Source organism: Corvus cornix, chromosome 10, assembly GCF_000738735.6.
Source record: "Corvus cornix cornix isolate S_Up_H32 chromosome 10, ASM73873v5, whole genome shotgun sequence".
Taxonomy (NCBI): domain Eukaryota; kingdom Metazoa; phylum Chordata; class Aves; order Passeriformes; family Corvidae; genus Corvus; species Corvus cornix.
Window position 1 is genome coordinate 8,495,415 of NC_046340.1, and position 22,045 is coordinate 8,517,459.

General features: G+C 39.4%; 1 long non-coding RNA gene across 1 annotated transcript in view; it reads right to left on the minus strand.

Moving 5' to 3' along the window:
* Positions 1 to 22,045, minus strand: part of LOC109143453 — an 86,921-nt gene that overhangs the window by 61,323 nt on the left and 3,553 nt on the right. Inside the window, exon 2 of the long non-coding RNA XR_002043658.3 lies at positions 21,098 to 21,168. This is a non-coding gene — a long non-coding RNA (uncharacterized LOC109143453). The remainder of the gene's footprint in view (positions 1 to 21,097; positions 21,169 to 22,045) is intronic.

Consider the following 22,045-nt stretch of genomic DNA (forward strand, 5'->3'; position numbering starts at 1 on the left):
CTCTTTCAAATTATGAAACACAGGAACTGCTTTGATATGATAGTGTATTCTACCTAGACTATAAAATCCTTGGAGATATTTTAAGAGTTTTCTCAGATATTAATATTTGTGTCTACACATTTTACTCTACTACAACACTGGTGCCTACTCATCAAAATGGCTTAAAGCAGTATGTTCCATCAGGGAAAAGAAATTTTATAACCTCTCTAGGTTTAGTTTTATGAAGTGCAAAAGAAACAGTCTTGCTTTATAAAGCATATTTGTAAAAACTTCATCAATAATCTGGTCTGTACAGGAGATCCCAATCCAGCGCCAAGTGGTCAGGTATTCCCTGTATATAAACATTTACTTATTTCTGACAATGCCAGCAGTGTTGTCAAGGTTTAAACAACAACAAAGCCTGAGCTGCTTTGAGGTTTGACCTTCCACTGGCAGGAGGGGAGAGGCTGGTCTGGCTCCCATCTGATCATCTTTGAAACCGTTCAACAAAAATTCTTCTATAACTAGTGAGGGTGCTAAAATGCCAGAGCATAAACCAGCCTTTAAAAAGGGGGGGGGGGGGGGGGGGGGGGGGGGGCGGGGGGAAGGGTTTGGTTTCGAGCAAGAATTAAAATTTATTTTATAATCAGGGTTACTTCATTTATAGCATGAGAACCCAGGTGTAGCACCAGTTGTGCTAATTTAGACAGCATCAATAGCATCAATTCCAGCCTCCAGAGTAAGCTCATAGTTACTGTCCCAGAAGGAGTAAGAGTAATTCAGCCTGGAAGGGGATCATTTACTGAAAGCTTTGACAAGGTGGAAGTTATTCTTCCATTACACTGATTTTGCTCTTGAATGTGTGTCTTAGTGGCCAAGCTAAATCTTCCTGTGGTTGTTTTTTTTTTTGCTCCTCTCTGATTACGCTTATGTAGCAACTACAGTGACTGCTGTAAACTTGAATGAGTTTTTTAACATTTTTCTTGAATTATATGAAATACACTTAATGTTCCTGTGGGTTTTGCTTCCCTGAAGAGTTTTAGTTTGTCCCGGGGACCCGTTTTTCCCCCACCTCTCTGAGGGTCCGTCTGCATGGGGACACTCGGGAGGGGAGGGGAGGACCTGCTGCCCTGCTGGCCTTGCACTGCCCCCTACAGCCGCGAGAGCCCTGAGCTGTGCCCAGCTCCCATTTCCCCCAGAGGGCTTGGAGCAGTGGGAGGTTCCCACACATGTGGTGAACAGAGACTATAAAATCTGTGTAGTCCACGTTGTGCGCAGCAAGGAGGCTGAAGCAGAGCGTTCCAGCACATGCACAAGTTGCTTGTGAATTTACGTGAACCTAACCCACTGTTTCATCAGAATGTGGAAACAATCTGGAGGGTGGTGGTGGCTGCTTTGAGGCACTATTTCTTATCAAATACTGAAAAAGCATGTTTTCCAGGATAGTTTGCTTCCTTCAGCGCTTTTTCGGAAGTATTCATGTGTTTCCATGGGCTCTTCTCTCCTGACCAGCTTTTTTAGCCTTTTGGATCATGTTATACCTGTTAGCACACATGGATTAGCTGAGTGCTGAAATCCCACTTTGAGGGTTTGGCTTCTTTCTGAATGGCTTGCAAAGCTATAGCTGTAAGAGCTGTTTTGTGTGTTGGGGTTAAAATCATCCTGCATATACATAGCAAACACAAAACTTAATTATAGCCTGGGTTGTGTTTAATTTAGTTTGAGCTTTGTGGCAGGGCACAGGCATGGTTTTTTCCACTGGAACTGCCTAAAAGGCACCTTTCTGGAACATCCTTTTTTCTTTTGTTTTATCCTTTGTGAAAAATATACCTGTGCAAAAAAAAAAAACCCCAAACCTAATATGCTCCCATGAAGGATGTGCATTAAAATAAGGCCACAAATATTTCAGAGTAAGTATCAAAATTCTTCTTGAGATTTTCATTTTGCTCTACTACGGAAGTTAAATTAAACACATGCATTTTATATCTGCAAACACATGAAGAAAAGTTCATTTTGCCCCAGGAAATAGAAAATCTGGGATTTTTTTTTTTTAGCATCATCAAATGACTAAATTTTTCTGGTGAGAGATTAATTTCTTCTGCATTGTGCTGTGTGCAGTGCTTATTGTGGAGAATTTATAAGAGTTGATATTTTAGTTGACTGACAAGTCTCTCGATGTATTTAACAACTTTAATTATACTTGTCATTTTCAAAATGAGTGAAGAAATGTACAAAACCAACAGAAATATGTCAGTTGGTTATTAGTTACAGCAAAGGCTCTCTTTTATCTCTCTTCTCTTGGGTAGAAACCATCCTTTCTATTAAATAGGGAGTCAGTTCAAAAACTTGAGACCCATCACTGTCTTCAGGGTTTTTAATTACTCCTCTGCCTTTTTCTCTTTCTTTTGGATTGTTGCTGTGTTAGATGACTTCTGTGTTTTTAGATTTCCTCCTTGCCTTGCTGTCAGCACATAGTGTCTTTCCTTTATCATGTCATGCAATTCAGATCTCTGGTTGTCTCGTTTTGGTGCCATACTTGCTCGGAAAACATGTCCTTTGTGAGGGGGAATGTGCCTTGTCATCAGGAGAAAAGGAAGGGAGAAATGAGTGGTGGTACTGGGAGCAAGGAATTAAAGCGGAGGAACTGATGGGTGGGGTTTTTTGTCATCTAAAAAATGTCCCCCAGCCCCCATTTACTACCTGTTAAAGTGAATATCTTGCTATTTTATAAATTAACTTCCCTTAAAGGCTGCATTTTCCTCTCCCCTCTATTTGTGGCTCAGTCTTTCTTGCATGTGCAGGTTCTTTCTGTTGCCACTCTTGTACTCCACTGAAAGGTTTCCGTGAAATGTAGATGTCTTAAAGGGTTTCCTTTTGGCCTGGCATGGTGCTTGGAGGTTCCTTCTGTGAGCACTGGAGGTTTGGATCTAATATCAAAGGGTTTAAAACTAATGATTTTAAGTATGGTTGAATTTTATTGCTCCTCTGGTGGGCTAAAACCTTCAGCCACTCTTTGACCTCTTCCCAGTCAATCCAATTCCATCTAATACTCTGTGACTAATATGGTGGATATTTAATCTACTTTGCTGCTGAAATTACTTTTAGAGTCACTTTTTTCCTTAAATCTTCCTCTTTAGAGAAATTGCTGATCGTAAGCTCTAAATATGTTGCACACTACTACAGAGGTTTTTTAAAGAAAAAGCTTTTCTTTTAGTGAAAGAAAATTAAGAGATGTAATTTCTTTTTATAACATAAATGAAATGAGGGAATATAATTATATTGCAAAAGTAAAAGCCAGGTTAAAATGAAAAATTGACATAAACTTCCCTGATGATGCTGGTAATAGATACCATGATGAATAGCCACACCTTAGCCAAATATTTCCTGTAATGTCATTAAGCTTTGAAGAGAAAATTAAAGAAAGCTCCTAAAGACAGTAAGGCAATGCTTAGTTAAAATTTGGAACATGGATCTTTTCATGTAAGTAGCACCAAGAAACTGTGCTGAATTTTGCTTATACCATATTTATTTTCTTAAAAAGTGACCAAACTGAATAGATGAGGCCATGGTTGAAAATTCACCCTAGTGCCTGTCATACTTGGCTGCTTTGCCCTGTTTTCATCTCTTAAGACATCCAGGATTCCAAGGATTCTGCAGTGTGCAAACATGAGCAAAAGGGATTTGCTTATCTGATTTATGTGAGGACCCACCAAAATGGGTCATGGATAACGATCACTACATCCACAATCCTGTGCCTTATAATTTCGTCATGGGCATAGACACATTGAATTCAGTGGGCTTGAGTAATCTGAATTTAATGGAATTATTTATATGCCTGAAATTAGGCATTTAGGGGAGATTTTGCAGGATTGTGGCATTAACCTTTTCCATATGTAACCTGTTTAAATAAGTGTACCATTGCATCAGGTGAAGCAGTGCAGAGTTCAATCTCAACTTTCTTTCTGAATCCAGAGAAGGCTGATTTAATAGCAAGGGTGATATGAAATGAGATTTCTGGTCACAGCCTAACTACCAAGAAAGATGGACTTGCTGTACCTGAAAGTTGAGGCTTCCACTGCAAGGAGGGAATGGTAAGAAGAATCTGAATTCTCTTGCCTGCCCGTAACATGAAGAATATTATTGGTGCAACAACACGGTGCTAAATTAAGGGTGGAAGTGTGAACAAATCTTTGAACTGTTCAAAGAGTGAATCTCAAAGCAACCTGAGAGTAGGAACAATGGTGGGAACAGAGAAAGTGAACCCTCAAGCCAGGCAGTTCTTGCTAGAGGTTGATTAGCCTGTGAAAAGGAACGTGGGGTCTGCAGGAGCTGGGAACTAGACTTGGTGATCCAGTTTAGTTTCCCTAAAAAGTTATGTTAAGGGATGAGATGCATTAAAGCAACAGTAACGGAAAGGATTGTGCTCTACTACTCTTGCAAGTAAGTGAAGGACTTCACTCTTCAGAGCTGCCCATATGGCAAATTTCACATGCGCTAAAATTAAGAGAGGGGTGAGGTGACCCAGCCCACATGTAATAAACATCCGTCCTGCTTTGCATGGAAGCGTGTGCTGAGGGAGTTGGCGGAGAGCCTGGGGCATTCTGTGATACAGCCTTGCTTAAACAGGGACCCTGGCTCACAGGAGCAGGAGGCAGGCCTGGGGTGTCTTTAGAGCATGAAGGAAGTACCTGGGGTGTGTGGATTTCCTTAAGAAAAACTCCCAATTAGAGTGTTTAGCTGCTGACATGAGTGCTAATTACCACTGGAGTGCATGAAGGAATGGTTGGTGTTGGTATGGACACCATGGAATTACTGTGTGGGTCCTGCTGGATGATCTGCCCTCCAGACCACTGCCACTAAAGGCATAGCTCTGTTCTTCTGTCTGTAAAATCATGGAATCATAGACTGGTTTGGGTTGGAAAGGACCTTAAAGGTCATCCCCTTCCACCCCTGCCATGGGCAGGGACACCTTCCACCAGACCAGGTTGCTCCAAGCCCTGTCTAGCCTGTCCTTGGACGCTTCCAGGGATGGGGCAGATACCACTTGCTTCAGACATTGGTATTTGAGGAGAGCTCAGCTCTCGAAATGCAGTAGAAATACAGGGTTACTTTCTCACCTTTTTTACATATGGCTGATGCCTTGAGTGTAAATTGCATATAAAAATGCAAAAATACGTAGCTATGTTTATACTCCTCCTCTTTTTGTCTGATGAATAGAGCTGTAATTGAGGGAACACAAGTGATGTATTAAATTTCTTGAACACATGGATAAAATAAGCCAATGTGAAAACCACCATGTGCAGTTAATTTATAGACAAATATATTTGGAGCAGGTACAAACAAAGGTGTAAAGTACTATGTTTTAACAGATTTTCATGCCATATGCATTTGCTTTTACTGTCTGAAAGAAAAAAAATGATTGAACCAGATAGCTTAAAAAAAAAAGTTAAAATACCTTTTGAAAATTAACTTTTTTAGATTGCAGGAGCACTGTTCTTCATTGCTTATATTAGTATGTTAACAGTTTTAACTATTTTAGATTATTTTAATAAATTAATGGCTTTTTTTTGGCCACTTATTTCATTTAAGAAAGCAAATTCAGAACGAAAAACCCCTGAACTTTGACATTCTGTCTTGTATTTATTGCATATGTTTGGAAATTACCTAATTTTAGCAATTCACATGAAAACAGTGGTTACATCTCATCATTTGAAATTAGGTCTGACAGCTCAGAAGTTAAACCAGTTTAGCTTATTTTAACAGCTACACTTCAGTGAGTCTGGGTTATTAAACTCTTTGGGAAACCTTGCACACTTTATTAGGGAAAGGAAATTTATACAGTGGAAAGAAGAAAAATATATGTAATTGCCAACATACACATAGTGACTCTGGTAATAACATCACTTTATATAGATTGTTAGTATCCAGTACAGAACTGTGCTTTTGTGTGAAGGGAATTATATTGGCATGATGAACAGCTTCCCCTAAAACAATCCTCAAGGCAAACAGGAGTGGCTCTTTTGGGAAGCTAAATTCAACTGGTCAGGCCTGCAACTAAATCTGAACGTGTGGTTTGTCCCCCACTTGGATCCTGTTTTGGAGCTGTGGGAGAAGATTCAGAGTAAGGTTCATCCTGTCTCCTGTCACAGCTCCTGTCTCACACTGTTCTCTGGAAGCCGTAGACATGCTCATTCAGCAGCATGTGATGTACCTCTAAGGATCATGACTCTGTTCAGAGAATAGAAAAGCATCTTGCTCACCAGATATATAATATTTCTACCTCAAAGTCAGGCTAACTCTTAAGTTTTGTACACAATCTGTTTAGATTGAGGGCATTTTAGATCTCTTCCTGCACATCAGGTTTTCCAAACTTTGACTATTTCTTTTAAAAATTTGGGAGAAATGATCTTAGTTTTCTATATAAAATAATTTGTTAATGACTAAATGTCACTGCTACATATATTACTTGTTCTCCCTCCTTAGTTTTTCATCCCTGTTTATACATCCAAGCATTACAAGCAAATTTTAGTCGCAGCTGGTGATTCATCATATTCTTATCTACTTTGAAAATTTGTGAGCATACCCCTGTTCTATTTCCTTCAGGTTTGTTGATGTGTACACTCTGCAGTAGTGGATCAAGAAATGCTGTTTTTTGACTGATTCCCTGTTAGCAACATCTTGAGAGCCATCACACAGTTTTCAATCCCTTTAACATATGTACAATTGGTTTTAATAAAAATATCATGTAGTACTGATTGTCTGTGCATTATCAACAAAACTTGAAGCCCAAAATATCTCTGTCAAAACTGTTTGCCAAGGCTTATTTTCAGTATGTTTGCTGGCCAGCATAAGGCCAGCACCCTTGCCCTGAAGTAAGTGTTTAAAGGGCTTGTAAAATATTTCAAACTGACAGTAACTGCTAATACTGGCTGGTAGAAGATAAGTAGGAACATATTTTGCAGTGTTTCATAGTCTAGGTAAATACCAAGGTTTGAATAGGCATTCAGACAGATGCTTAGTTGTCTTCATTATCCCTCGTAAGTTATTACTCTTAGATTTTTAATGAAGAGCAGTGACTCGGGTGCTGATAAGAAACCTCAGGTGAGGCTTGCTGCAAAGGTGTGAGGAGCATGTTCATGGGCTGAGCATGTTCAGAAATCCCAAGGTCATGCATGACTGTGATTGCATGACCTGGTGTTGCTCTCCTGTTCAGTCAAGGTAATCTATGAGCTAAATGACAATAATTTCCATTAAAAAGCTGTCTAGGAAAGCAAGAGTGTGTGAAAACTTTGCTCGATGATACATTTTCTTTGATCTATCTGAAATAAATGGAATGCATTAGTGCTGTTTAACTTTGCCACGAACTGTCAAAAAATGGGGAAAAAAAGCTGAACGTAGTGGTTTTTTTTCAAAATCCTACTGCCAAAGTTTTTTTTTTTTCTTCAAGGAAGAAGAATTAAATTTCCTCTTCACTACCATGGTCATTATATTTTATTTTTATAAAAATTATGCTATCTCAGTACTTGAAACTTTCTGTACAGGTGGTTAGTGTGAGCATGATTGCAAGAGATCCTTCCAAGCAGTTTATGTGAAGGATAACTACTGGGACAGGAGAGAAGAAAGGCAGTTTTAATGTACTCACATATCAACATCTAGAGTTATTACAAAAGCTGCTTTTGGTTTGGAAAACCCCATATCATGATTATCATATCATTAGAGCAGCTCTCAGTGCCTGAAGGGGCTACAGGAGAGCTGAGGAGGGACCTTTGACAAGGGCATGGAGTGTCAGGACAATGGGGAATGGCTTTAAACTGAAAAGGTGAGGGTTAGACTGGATACTATGAAGGATTTCTTCCCTGTGAGGGTAGTGAGGCCTTGGCACAGGGTGCCCAGAGAAGCTGTGGCTGCCCCTGGATCTCTGGAAGTATCCAAGGCCAGTTTGAATGGGGCTTGGAGCAACCTGATCTAGTTGTGGGTGTGCTCATGGCAGGGGTGGACTCAGATGAGCTTTAAGGTCCCTTCCAACCCCAAACCATCCTATGATTTGATGGGGATAAGTGCGGTTTTAATACTTAGGCAGATGTGGAGAATGTAATGTAATCAAAGGGTGTGTGTTGATATTCTGGGATGTTTGGGGACTTAGAATGGTGAGGATAACTGGAGTAGTGTTTGTAATCCCTAGGTAGCAAAGGGAGAGGCAGAGGGCTGTTAAACTCATAAAAATCTATGGAGAAATGCAAAGGTATTAGTAAAACATGTCTCTACATTTGCTCTACACAGGGTAACATTCTAAGATTATATAGAACTAATTTGGAGAAAAGAAAAAGATAAGCATTTGGAAAAGACTGTCCCATAATGTGGCCTATGAAAGAGGCAAGTGGAACAGTCAGAATATTTATTGCACATATATATTTGGAAAAGAAACAGAATATAGTGAAACTGTGCCTTACCTCAGAAACATTTTCACAAGTCCTGTGTTGGGTTTAAAAATGAAGGATCAAATTTGTGAAAACGCAATCATTTTTCCTGTTTAGCAGATGAAAAGACAATTTTCAAACTCAAAAGATGACTCCTGGATGTTTGCATTGATGGGAGTTTCTCTTCAAAGCAATTTAAAACTATTGCTTGAGAAAACCTGATGTAATTAGGTTTACAGCATACTTCCAGGTTTACCGTAGATCTTTTGCTTAGAAAAATAAGTTGACACAGGTTTCCTCTTCACAGGCTTCAAATGTAAGAAGCTTTTTATCATAGCTGTTATCACTTGGTTCTCTTCTCCATTTGTGCATCCATTAAAGATTTAGATGGCAACTTTATTAAGGAAGTTGGGATTTTAGAATTCTTGTGGATAATTCCTTCCTCTGACTAAGGGGCAAAGTGGCAGAATCCAGCCACAAGTGCCTTTGATATGCTCTCCGTATTTGGGTAGATACAGGTGTATATGTGTAACAATACATACACAGCCTCAGTGCACCACTGGATAAAAAGTATGTTTCTAAAGAATATATTCATCCTGTGGACCATCTGAGTTGTGAAACTGAAACTTACTTTGCAAAGTTAAGTATACTTGAAATACATTAAAGCCAATACTTGAATTATCTGCCATTCAAACACAAGGACTGCTTTTTTGTTTTTATGAATGTAGCATTAGGCTTTCAGTGATGGTGGTGGGAAAGGCTTTAAAAGAAAATCACACCAACAACTCAGTGGGAAGTGATCATGCCTTCCAGCACAGGAGCCAGTGCAGTAGATAAAAGCACAAGGATGTAATCAAGGCACTGCAGCAGCATCATGATTGTCTCTGACAACACTATGGGACTTTGCATGTAATGTAAACCCAAAACTGAACTATGCTAGAGATATTGAGGTAATGGCAATTAGGAAAAAAATAAGGTAGTGGTTTTGAGTGCCAAATTCTTCCCTCCCGAGCCTGATCAATTGTCCAGTTTAACCAGTGCAGATGTGCATTGACTTTGGTAGGCACTGGAGCAGACTCTGTAATTCAGGTTTCCTCTTGGTTTATGCTGTTTATTTTATCAGACTGCTGCCAGAGTGACCTTGAGAATGACCTAAAGAAAAAGGCAAATTACACTTCTGACTTTTCTCTTATTTTGTTTTTAGGCAAGATAAGAGAATCAGTAATAAGCAGAGGGAGAAGAAACCACATGAAATAGTCTCCTCCTCCCAAAATGGGCAAAGAAAGAACTGTTTTAAGAATCAAAGGCACAATAAGATGTTTACCCAGGAGACAGGTTTTTTTTTCCTTTACACAAATGTCAATCAGAAATGGCACATTGAACCATTTTGGGTTGTATCTGTAGGGGTTCAGCTGTAGTGCTGAATTCACCTTTGCATGGCATGAGGGCCATATGATTCTCGATCACTTTTTTGGAACACATTTTGTCACAGAATTTTTCACCAAGGCAGACCTGATGGATGCTAGTGAGCCCTTATGTGAGAGTCCAGGACAGGTTCAAAGTGGCTGATACTCCACTGTTGGGCAGTTTTGAGATAAGTACAGACCCTCAACTCTTTTTCGCAGGTTCATATACATGGTGTAGAATTTGGCTTCTTGCCTTGTAGATCCATGAATGACTAGAGCAGGTTTTATGTGCTAAACATCATGGAAAACGTAAGAAACTCAGGATTAAACAGTAATCTATATTGTAGTAGTAGCCATATATTAGTGGTACATGTAGTGAGTAAAACTGCACCAAGGAGATTCAATTTCAAGCCTGCTGAAGGCCTGCACAATCTGGGCAATCTGTTAAAGGATAAATGAATGTTGTACTTCTTTGTAGCTGAATGCTTAAAACTCATTTTCACTCTCTGTTCTCTCAAACTGAGGTTGTCAAATTGGTGCCAAGTAAGACAAGTTTATAATATATATTATATACCTTGGAAGTTGGTGGAGGCTAGTTCCACTCAATTTAACCGTGCTGCTTTTGAGGACAATTTGTTCTGACCCAGCGTGTGGAGCCTGTATATGATTCAGCTGTTTTACATATGTCACCAAAGAACTTGTATGAATGATTTTTTTTTTCTATTAATTCAAGCAAGTGTGAGGGGGGGTTGGGAGAACATGGTTTACACAGAACCAGCTAATGAGAATGTGTTCACCTACTGGTTGGTTTCCCTTCCCCAATTCAGCTGAAGAAAGATCTTATGTTTAAATTACTCGGCTTGGACTCGGGAGAGTTGGGATCCGTGCTAGTGGTTGTTTTTCAGCCTTGCTGTAAGACTCTTGGCAGATCACCTCTCTCTCCTGTGCCTTTTTTTTTTTTTCTGCAGCATAAAGTGAGGAAAACTGTATTCATCTGTCTATTAGTTATTTTTTTTGGAAATATGGGAGCTACAGCCTCAAGAAAGCTTATGGTATTAACAAAGTAGAATGAGATCTGTATGCTGAATAATAACACATCTGAGAAAACTGTAGCCTTCCATTTGAAAGATGCACTTTGATTTGTTGTTGAGGAGTAATTTGGCTCATGCATGTGTATCCAGCAATTTTAATTTAAACTGTGCAGATTAACTGTGTAGATTTTATTGATAAGAGTCCTGAAATACGTGTGGCCATGTGAGTCATAGGACATTCTTGTCCCTGACTGTGTAAGCTAACTCTTAAATTTCAAGGACAGATGTTCTAATTTTCATAGAAAAAGTAGATGATTAAGAGAACTTTAAACAGTTACAGTTCTTTCTGGGTGGATTTTCTGTGAGAATACTCATAAGTTAATTAATCTCATTCCTTTTGTGCAAAGCAATTCTATATCATTTTATTTGACAGCTGTGAGGTTGGATACTGCTTTGGTCTATCTGAAAGCTTTGGAGCTCAGGTAAGGTATTTAAATACTTAGAGTAAAGAACAAAGTGCTGGCAGGCAGGGGAGGAGACCCCATATTCTATTTCCTAATTTGGGCATGGGAGGTGTTTTACAAATGAATGAAATCTGTGTTCATTAAGACACCATACTCACATGAGTAATGATTGGATTAAAATGCGAAACCAAACTTGTGTAACTTTGCTACACAAGCTCTACCTGTGGAAGTGCTTGGTATGTCCTGCTATTAGAGAGGAAACATCCAATCCATCTAAAAGCAATAAAACAATAAAAAGTCATTAGCTCTGTTTTGTGGCCTCTCAGGCACAATTAGATGTTGTCTGAGAGTCACCTGTGCAGTGTTATAAGGAGCTGTGTTGCAGAGAATACAAATACAGACCACTCAGGCTGTGATGAATAGTTATGCCAATTGTGATTGCACTCTGGTTTTCTGTTACATATCCTCTAAGGTACAGCAAAAAGAAATCTGCCATTTTAATGATTCTTTCTGGTGTGTAGAGAAAGACAGTATAGTCAAGCATAGGTCATCTATAGCCCTCAGTATCAGCTGTAGCATACATGCCATTATATCATAATGCCATTTTATCCCTCATGATCTTTGATCAGTGCTAATGATCAAAGTTTGCATAGCAGCCAAGAGAATCATGAGACACTAGATATTTATAGCTTATGGCCAATTCTGATTACTCTATAGCAGCTTTCCCAGTGTTCTGTAGTTTGATTGATGTCATTGGCATGCTCCAGCATTCAGAATATATCAAATAAATTTGCTATGCTTTGAACATGAAAGGGAAGTAAAACACTGATAATTTAAGAAACCAGAAGATAGGAGATACACATTACTGCATGTCCTTTGGCAACTAACAGCACACAATGCTTTTAGCAGTACCGTGCATGCAAATTGCTGGGCATCCTCTCTGAGGCGAGGCTTTACTTCCACGGTGAGAGTGTTGCTATTCAAAGGGGCTGGTAAATGAAATCTGAACTGCATATGCTGCAATGGAGAGGAGGACAGGAGCAGGAGACAGCTGCTTGGGGTGACTGCTTTACAAGCAGAAGCCTTTCAGTTCCATCAATCAGACAGTGTGAAAGGCCCAAATCCACAGTCACCAGCATCCCACCCCCTTTGATCCCGATCCTAATAGCGTGCCAGTCACCGATGGAAATGCATTACAAAGTGAGAATGGTCCATTTTCTTCCTCCTTTTGCTGAGAGTCTGTATTTATCAGATTTAACTAGTTAATGATTCTGCCCTCTCTCTCCTGTGTGCCGCAAGGAATTGCGCTGCAGAGGTGGCAGTTGTTTATTGTCACTGGGCAGATGAAGCGTCAGCAATCCCTGGGATCTGAGGGAGATGTTTGGCTGAGGCCTGAACAGGGTTAAGCATCAACTCACTTCAAAATCAATGGCAAAATTATATCTACATCTTGCTCATTGGGACAGTATTTTGTTGAGCCCTGTGAGGCCATGCCATGGGGGGGTGGGTAGCATTGATTCCTGTGACAGTGAGCTTGTGGTGGCCTCATGCCAAGCCTGCATCTCTGGTTTTAGGAAATGTGTGTTGTGTGCCTGTCTCTGCCAGAGCCTTGTTGCCTCTGTCAGCACTCTCTGCCAACAACAAGGCCAATGCTGCCCACCGAATGAGTTTTTCCTACCTGTGAGGCTGCAAGCACAGCTGCAGTGTGTCCTTGAGCTCATGTGGCACCTTGTCTGCCCAAATACATCAGCAATATCACCATGTATGAAATAGCTGTGAAGATGCTGAGGTGGACAGACTGTGCAGGAGGTAAAGCATGCCCTGTTCACAGGTGAGAGGCCATGAAGATGCTCTGAGTGATATAAACTTGATGGTCTTAGGCCTCAGATTTTTGTGGTGTAAGCTTCCATCTGTGAAATGGGCTTTACAAAATATTCCTTTGTCTGTCATGCCTATATAAGCCTTTTTGGATATCTGGCACCTAGCCCAAGGTCTCTGATTCCAAGCCCTACAATAATAAAAATAATACTTCTGTGTAGAAGTCTCGTGGAACCTGTCCCTTCATCTGTAAAAGTCACTGTCTCATTTTTTCCAGTGTGAAGCATCTTATCAGGTTTTCTTACTGATTTTCAAACATGAATATTTGCAGGGTAATAAAGGAATGGGCAGCACACTTGGGTGATCTTCTGCTTTTTTCTTCTTTAAAAGCAATTTTCTTGGCAGTGAGTACGATAACCACAGAGTTAAACTGTGTCATTAATTTCCATAGATGGTAGATGGAGAATGTTAAATTCTAGGCACCTGAGTGAATCATCAAACTCTTCTACCACATAATGACTCTAAATAATCGTATTCATCATAATTAGTACCGTTAATAATGTTAAAAATAAACACTTGTACCTCAGACCATTAGTAATAGTAATCTTGTCACTGTCCATGAAAATTGCTAGGCCCGGTTATTTTTCACAGTGGGGCGCAGATATGAGGTATATAATTAAAATATTAATTACATATTTGATAGAGCTTCGACTATCATTATTGTATTGCCAATGGCCTCATTATTATACTTTCAATATGTTACTTTGTATATATTGTGTTTAATAAAGTGTTAAAAAGTGGCTTTGGGTTTCCAGGATCAATATATGTTAGAAAGAAAAATGTACATGAATCCAAAGGTACGGAAGAAATGGGATTCAAACTGTGGTTAAATGAATTTCTGTCATTCAGCCCTGTACTAAGAGGTGACAGAAAGCTGACACAAAGCTAATCCTAGTCATAAATCCCCAAAATAGAATTTAAGTGATACTTAGGTGATACTTAATGGTTATTTTTACCTGAGTAGATTAAATGAAAAGAGTACTAGTTAGCTGAATGGGAGAGAAGAGCTTTAGAAAAGAACAACATGTTCTAAAGTTTTTTGCTCTTATAAGGTTTTTTTGTTATCTTAACAGGAGCTCTTCTAATGTCCATAGGGGCAAGCAGTGCTTTTGCATGCTAAACTGAATCAGTATGAGTAAGGGGCAGGTGTAATTTGAGGATAAATAATAGTGACACAGCACCCCTTATTAAAAGTGATGGTGCATTTACGTTTGAAATATCTTTTGTCAGGAGGGGATTTTTTTGGTTTGTTTCTGTCATGGTTAATTCCCAGTTTACTCCTTGCCTGTCTGTAATAGAGTTTTGCAGGTTTAAGTTTGTTGCCATTATCTGAAAATAATGTCATCGTTTTCCTGTAGTAAGATACTGTTTCTGCCTGTTTCAGATCAGGACATACTTTCGCTAAAAGTAAATGCTCTAGAACTAAAACACAGACCCCATTATGATGTATGCATCCTTAATCCTGAAGGATTTTGAGGACTTCTCTAGGGTGCTGATTGTGCTGTCTGTTCCTGTTGCCTTGCTTTGCAACATTCAGTGGATTTTGTGGTATATTTCAGGAACAAAATCATTGGAGATGATTTCACTGTGAGAATTCACCAGAATTTGTTTTTCCTCTTTTTAAGGGTGTTTTTGCAAAAATTTCAGTATTTCTTTTAACTGGTGCATTTAAACAGTATCAAAAGAAATAGTTTCCAGACAGTTTTTTTTTTTTTAGTAATTTATTGAAGAACCTTTAATGTGCTTTTATTCCAAAACACCTCCACACCTTCTGAAGCTTAAAAGATAATTAAGCAATGAAGTTACTAAACTTTAGTTTAGAAAAGTAATAAAAACGCCAGCCCCCAACCACCAAACAGGTTATATCTGTGGAGGATGGGGGAAGATGTTTCCTAAATATGAAATTGTTTTGGATGGACAAAAGACAGTTATCTACAACCTATCAAGATTGAGAAGCTTGTTCCCCTGCTGTGGTAGGGAAGAGTGACAGTGTCATTTGCCTGAGAGCAGCTGATGGCTGTACAGACCAGGCATTTTCATTTGCTTATTCATAAACTGGAATTAAGGAAAACCGAAAGATGCCAGAGTTGTTTCCCAGCCTGTGTGTGCATGGCTGCCATCCTAACAGTGATTTCAGGTCAGATTTCTGGTATTTTGGTGACTGAACACAATTTATGGGGACACGACCCCTTCTTGCTGTGCTGCAGAGCACTGAGGCACCCACACAGGAAAGTCCAGTGTCTGTTTTACCCTGAAGGGGGGGGTTCAGGCAGCCAGTTTTTACCTCCCACCCCTTAAAGCTATAACATGGTGGAACTTCCTGCCCTCTTCCTGGGAAGTCAGGTTTCCTACCCAGCCTAAAGCTCCTCTAATATACAGCTTTACACACATGGAAAGTAATTTCTTTCAGAAGTAAGCAGCAATAATAAAACCTTATCATCTGCTCCAAGCCAGGTATTATGAGTATGGTTGTAAATAAAACCTTATCACCTGTTTTAAACCTGAGAACATAAGCAGTGATCACACTAGGATTTCATTTTTCAGTTTGACCCACTTTACTGGCTTTATTTAGTGCGACAGGCTAAAGCTACTTTCCCCCTCAACACATTTGATATTTCACAAGGTTTGGGGAAGAGGATGCTTTGAGTTATAAATTAATTTAGAGGACTCCTTTTAATAGTGTGGGATATCTCCTCTGGTAAACCATTAGCCAAGCCATAGTCAGTGTGGGGCAGTCAGATGAGGACAGTCAATACAAAAATCTGGGTGCCTGACTGTCCAGGAAGTAATGAAATTCTTTCAACAGCTTGGGAAAATTAATAAAACTTGCCAAAATGCTATTTTGGATGCTCTCTGTGCTATATATTACTCTTGCACTGAAAATGCCTCATGGATTTCTTCATATTATTGAGACTTTTAATAATTTTTACATTTACCCAGAGCTACTCAAGTATGACATCCAGTGGCAGGGTTTCAAAGTTTAGGGTACGAACAAATTTTTTCATCAAATGGAATTTTCCTTGTGGAAATGAGGTGTTTATTCTCAGTAAATTGAAGATAATCTGTTCCAGATTTCAGAGCTGTCATGACTGAAGGCCTAGACTTTGGAGGAGGCTGATGAACCTAATAAAACCTCTATGAAAAATTCAACTCTTCATTAGATCCTCCCTGTCACTAAGGCTTACTAGAGCCGCTTATTTGGGATTAGCACAGAAGACAGAATGTGTTTAATATGTTATTAAACTATTTAGACTTAATTTTGTCCCTGTTTGTGGTATTGAGTCTATCAGGGAAAAACCCAAGTTGTTCTGTATGTACATGATTTTGTTTTGCTTAAGTAAGTTTGGTATCAGATTTTTGTTGTGATGTCTAAGACATAACTTGTGATTTTAAAATTTAATGTATAGATTATTAGATAATTCCCATCTTCCCAGAAAAGAAACGAAACTTCATTTTACTGCATCCCTTGATACTCTGAGGTGTAGCTGCTTAATACAGGAGTTGAATCACTTATGGATTCCTCACAAATGGTATTGTGGTAATGTGTAAGAATAGCAACAGCATATATTAAAACATCTTTATAATCAGAATAATAATGAAGAGCCTGTAGATATGAGAATCCCAAAGTTTTCCCAGTGCTTTAATAAGTACTGAGCTACCGTTACAATTCCTGAATTATTCAGGGCTATAATTTGGAGTCACAAGGCTTTAGTATGCTGTAGATGTAGCACTCAGGCTTCCAGGGTCATGATAGATATTAAAAATTGTTATGGAGAGATCTAGATTGCTAATCACACAATGGCAGGAATGTCGTGGAGTGCCCTAGAATTACAAATAATTTAACAGGATCTAACTGGTGCTAAATCCCCTCTCTCCCATTCCCCAAAATACAGGATGTACAGCAGTGCTTCTGTGACAATAAAGGGGTGCAAAATGTCCTCAAGTGTACATCTGAAGAATCCTATGAGCAATGGAATAAGAAGAGCAGAACATATATAGAAAAGAGTCTCCTCATGCACTGGAATGACAGTAACTCACCACTACACTGAGGTTATAATTATAATTTCGTCGCAAGAGTAGGGAAGTCAAGGTTTCACAAGGAAAAAAAATCTATTTACAGGAAAATATTATGCTTTTCATTTGATAGAAAAAGTAATTATTGCAAAGGGACCCATGGAAGATCTTGAAGACAGTCACCCTCCTTTTAATAAGTGCTTGTGGCAGCTAAGTGGGGATCAGGAGTATTCTTTATCAGGTTTGCATTCAAGTAGTACTAAATATATGCAGGTAGGAATTAAATAGTATCTGAGTTTAATTAAAATTATAAAAAAAAAAGAGGGAGAAGAATGGTTGGTAGACTGCTCGACTGCATTTTAACCAGTAACCTCAGACCCTAATTAGAAATGCTTTTCATATCTCCTCCATGCAAGGGCTTAATCTGACGTGAGTCTGTGAGCGAGGGCTTGGGGGACCAGTGTTAATTCTGCATTCGATCTTGGTTTGTATGGAGGCAGGCAATGCTGATTGACCGAGTTGCAGCACAGATCCCATGACCTTGCTGGGATTTTCATGTGAGGTGTTAATTGAGAGGGTGGGTTAATCTTTGAGCATCATTGTCCCCGAGCTGAGGACAAAGTTTGTGCTCTCTGTTTCCTTACTCAACAGTATATTTGATCTCTACCTCCTCCCCTTTATGACAGTTTAGCAAGCCTGCAGAAAATTCACTCTTGATAAATTTATTGGTGGGGGATTATCTCTTGCAGGTTTTGTTTGATTTTTATGATCTAGTTGTGGAGAAAGGGTGGTTAACTGGGCTGAAAACCAAAAAACCAAAATATCCTTCCCCTGACTGTCCCCCACAACCCACTCCAATGAGACTATCATAGCAGGTGGGGGGAGTGACATCTTGGATTAATTATACTAAAGAAAACTACAAGGCATGATTTCAAAGTTATTTCATCAGAGTGCTGGGAAAATATAAGCTCTTTTTATTCCTCCGGAGTAGAAAGCCTAAAATAATTACAAAAACAAAGAGATATTACAGGGGACAGAGCTTTTATAATAATATACAGGTTAGAGTTTTCATCCTGGATTTGTGTAATGCAAGAAAAGACAACCCTGCCGTTCTGCTTTTTTATAAATAATGAATGGCTTTTTTAAATTCATGTTTTGTTTTACAGGCCTGTCATTTTCAATGTGAGGGGGAAATTTTTACTCTGGGCAGGACTAATGTGTACTGGTTGACCTTAAATATGACTCCCAGGGAGCAGGATGGAAGTTAAAAGTGGCAGAAGCAATAGAGCTGTGAAACAGCAGTGATAAAAAAAGCATGAATGATATCTGTCCTTGACATGCAAAGAATTTATCTTGTTTTATTGTAAAGTACAGGCAACTTGTGCAAAGCCCAGCAGGGAGCTCTGTGCCCTCAGCAAGCCCTGGGATCTGTGGAGTGGATGGGAAGGAGACTGTCCCGTGTTGGGAGATGGTGGGGAGATGGTGGGGTGGTGTTGGTCCATTGGGGAGAGAGAATGGTGTTTTTGTCCTTGGATCCCTGTGGAATACATCCAGTAAAAAAGGGCAGCCATGGCTTTTACATGCCTGACACGGTGGCTGTGTGACCTTCATGAGAATACTTTCTCACCTGAGTGGTGTTATTGCCTATGCCAGAGTAATTCCAGAGGCCTAAGGCAGGGAGAGATGTTCCTGTGCAGAGCCACAGGAAAAAGTGTAATGCCTTGATACCACTGCAGACCTGGCCTCATGACTTTCAAGTTTTCCTAAATAGTTCTGAGGCAAAAATTACAATCCTTAGGTAATTGCCCTTTGAAGGGACACTGGGAGATTTTTTTTTTTTTTTTTTCCCTTTTCAAGAAGTGGCACATTACTGGAGAGTAACTTAAATCAGCAAGAATTTAATAGCTTCCTTGGCTGGGTGAAAAGCTACGGGTCAGCCCTTGGATTTATATCCCTCTATAGGTTCCAGTTGTAGAGAGTTTCTTGTAGCAGCAGTCAGCAGTCTTCTAGGGCTGTTACACCAGATTGTATTTTTCTTTTTTAAAGTTTAAGAATATTGATAGAAACTCAGTGGGAGCTAGGAAATGCTGGCGTTCGCTCCGGCGTCTATATCTTGCTTTGAAGCGAGGCACTGGAGCCCAGCTCGCCTGAGTTGGGATTCACTGGGAGCCAGGAGCTCGGTGTGCTGGTGCTCCACTCTTCCCTCAAGATGCTCTGACTCCACGATCCCACCCTTGCCCCTACCACACTAATTCACCCACGTGTTATCTGTAATTGCTGACCACTATCTTAAGCCACCCTGCAGTCTTTGAGGGAAAATTAATTTTGGAGCTGTGAAAAAGGCAGAAATTTTGTTTCGCAAAGGATTTGGAGAGTTCGAAATCTGGCTTCTGTTCATCCTGGAATGAAATGTGACATTTTCAAATTCTTGGCAGAAGAAAAGTCTCAAAAAAAGCTGCCTTTCAGATTGATCAAAATGGTTCATTCTGGGTTGGACTTGCTTGATTTCATAATTTACCAGAAAAAGCCTGAAATAAAAGTCACTTCAAAATGAAAAATCGAAAAGGTCAAAACAAATTCCCCCTCCCCAAAAATTCAAGGCAAACTGGCAGGGTTCATAAACTCACTTCAGTTTTATTAGTCCACATTCTCCAATTCAAATGGAGACTACTGATATTTCAGGGTTTTTTGGGATTTTGTTTTGGTTTTTTCCTTGTTTTTCTGCAAACACCCTGAGATTATCCCTCAGTTGCTTATGGAGGAGGCACTGAAATGAAGGTGGTGTCTAGGGAACTGTACTGATACCCAGATTTTGATGAATTTCAGTAAAATATGTATTTATGGCCTGATTGTTTGTCTTAAGAGGTGAGAATTATTTCTGGTGTTTGTAGCAAAAGCAACTTATGGGCTACAGAAATGCAATCTGCTCTTTGTGTTAATCATAGACAGTTATTGAAAGGATACCCTTAATCATTGGGGTGATGTTAATATTTTAAAGGTTTCACAATAGTAATATAGTACAATAGTAATATTATTTTTAACACTGTAATTAACTACTGTCTACAGGTAGCTGCACTGTTTTCAGTAATTTTGTCTTGGTAAAAAATAACATGTAGACAAGACTTTCTTCACTAGGTTTGATGAAACAATGAGTTTCTTAATGATTTCAGATGTTTCCCTAGGTAAGACTCAAGGCTTGTGCCATCTTTCATTAAGAAAAGGGAAAACTGTGAACCATTCTTGCTTCCTGCCCTTGCTGGTGGCTACTCACAGACCCTGTTTATGCTTTGGGATAAATAGGTGAATTTTTGAAGTTGATAAAAGGAGGAATGAGGATGATGAGGAACAGACTGTAAGATAGTTTCCCTTTCCAAGTGACAAAGTCATTAAAGGAAAAAACCAACAGCCAGTGTGGCATTCCCCAAAGGAAGAGCTGCTTGGTGCTCCAGGCTCTGTGTAGGTCCCTGTGATCTGCTGTGTAATTTTGTGTAGAAGAACAATTCTCTGTTGCAGTTGGTAAAATGAGGTGATGGAATGACCTGCAATTTGAGGGGTTTTCTGTGTGTGCTGTGTTTCTGTTAAGAGCATTTTGATTTGGCCCTTTCTGTACTCTAAGAGAAGAGGAATGTCCATCAACATCTTTATGGACTGACCATAGTTCTGTTAATAGGCAACTATAAATCTATTATTAGGCAGATAGTTAATGCTACCCCATGTAATTTTGGACAAAGTATAGAATGACTTGTGCAGCAGATGAATTACCAGTTTCGTTTTTGGGGCTTTAGGCATAATGGTCTTACAGTGGTTGGTTGTTGTTTTCTGTCACTGCCTTTAATCTGGTTTTTAAAAATTCCACTGATCCTGTATTTATAGAAACCGCTTCACCTCATTGCTCTGGATGATCTTACCAGTTAAAATATGTCTGCCCGACATAAGGAAGCGGTCTTCTGGTACGTTCCATCTGTGTGATGTACTTTGTCTGTAAGTAATAACAAAAGGCTTCATTAGAGAGCTAATCAGCTCCCTCACCTTTGAGACCTAAAGTAATCATGTATTTCAGATGCACATCTATAAGAATGAGCCTGGTAATGGTGGATAGGAGGAACTGTCTTTAGGCAAAGGCAGCAGGTGCTGTGGTCGGCTTCCTCCTCACTGAGCTTTGCCTCTTAATCCTGAGCCTCGCTTTCAATAAAGTTTTACTTTGGCTTCTTGCAGAAAAAAGGTTTCGGAAGCTGGGTAAACAGAGCCTGAGCCTGCACGAAGGGGATTAAGGAGGAGAGGCAAGAGTGGAAGGGAAAATGAGGATATGACAGAGGCCATAGTGAGTTCAAACAAAATTTGGCCTGCAGAAGGCAGAAGAAATCCCACTGGTGACAGGTGCCATCTTGTGGGTCATTCTGCCACTCTGCCTCCTGCCACTTTTTATAACGAGAAGAGATAAAGGAGGACTGGGTTCTTAGAGGCTTCAAATTGGAAAAGTAATTCAAAGGGATGTGAGCATGGTTGGCTTCAGGGTTTGCATGATACTGTAAACATCAATACTTTGCTTGTCAGCACTCTATGCTATTTAAGAATGTTAAAGTCCTCTATGAATAGAGACTATGGGCATGTCTAGAAACATGTAATCATAAATAGTATGAATGATAATCAAATTATTTTTACTTTATAGTAATGCAAATAAAATATTCATGCATCATGTAGGCCTAGGAAAGGTTACAGCCTGCAAACTGTGCTAATTAAAATATAATAGCACATACCGGAGCATATGTAAGAGTTTCTAATGTCCTTTTTTCCCCCCCCCCTCTTTCTTTTAAGATCTTATCTTTAATGAATACATAAAAATGCAATGGTTAGCT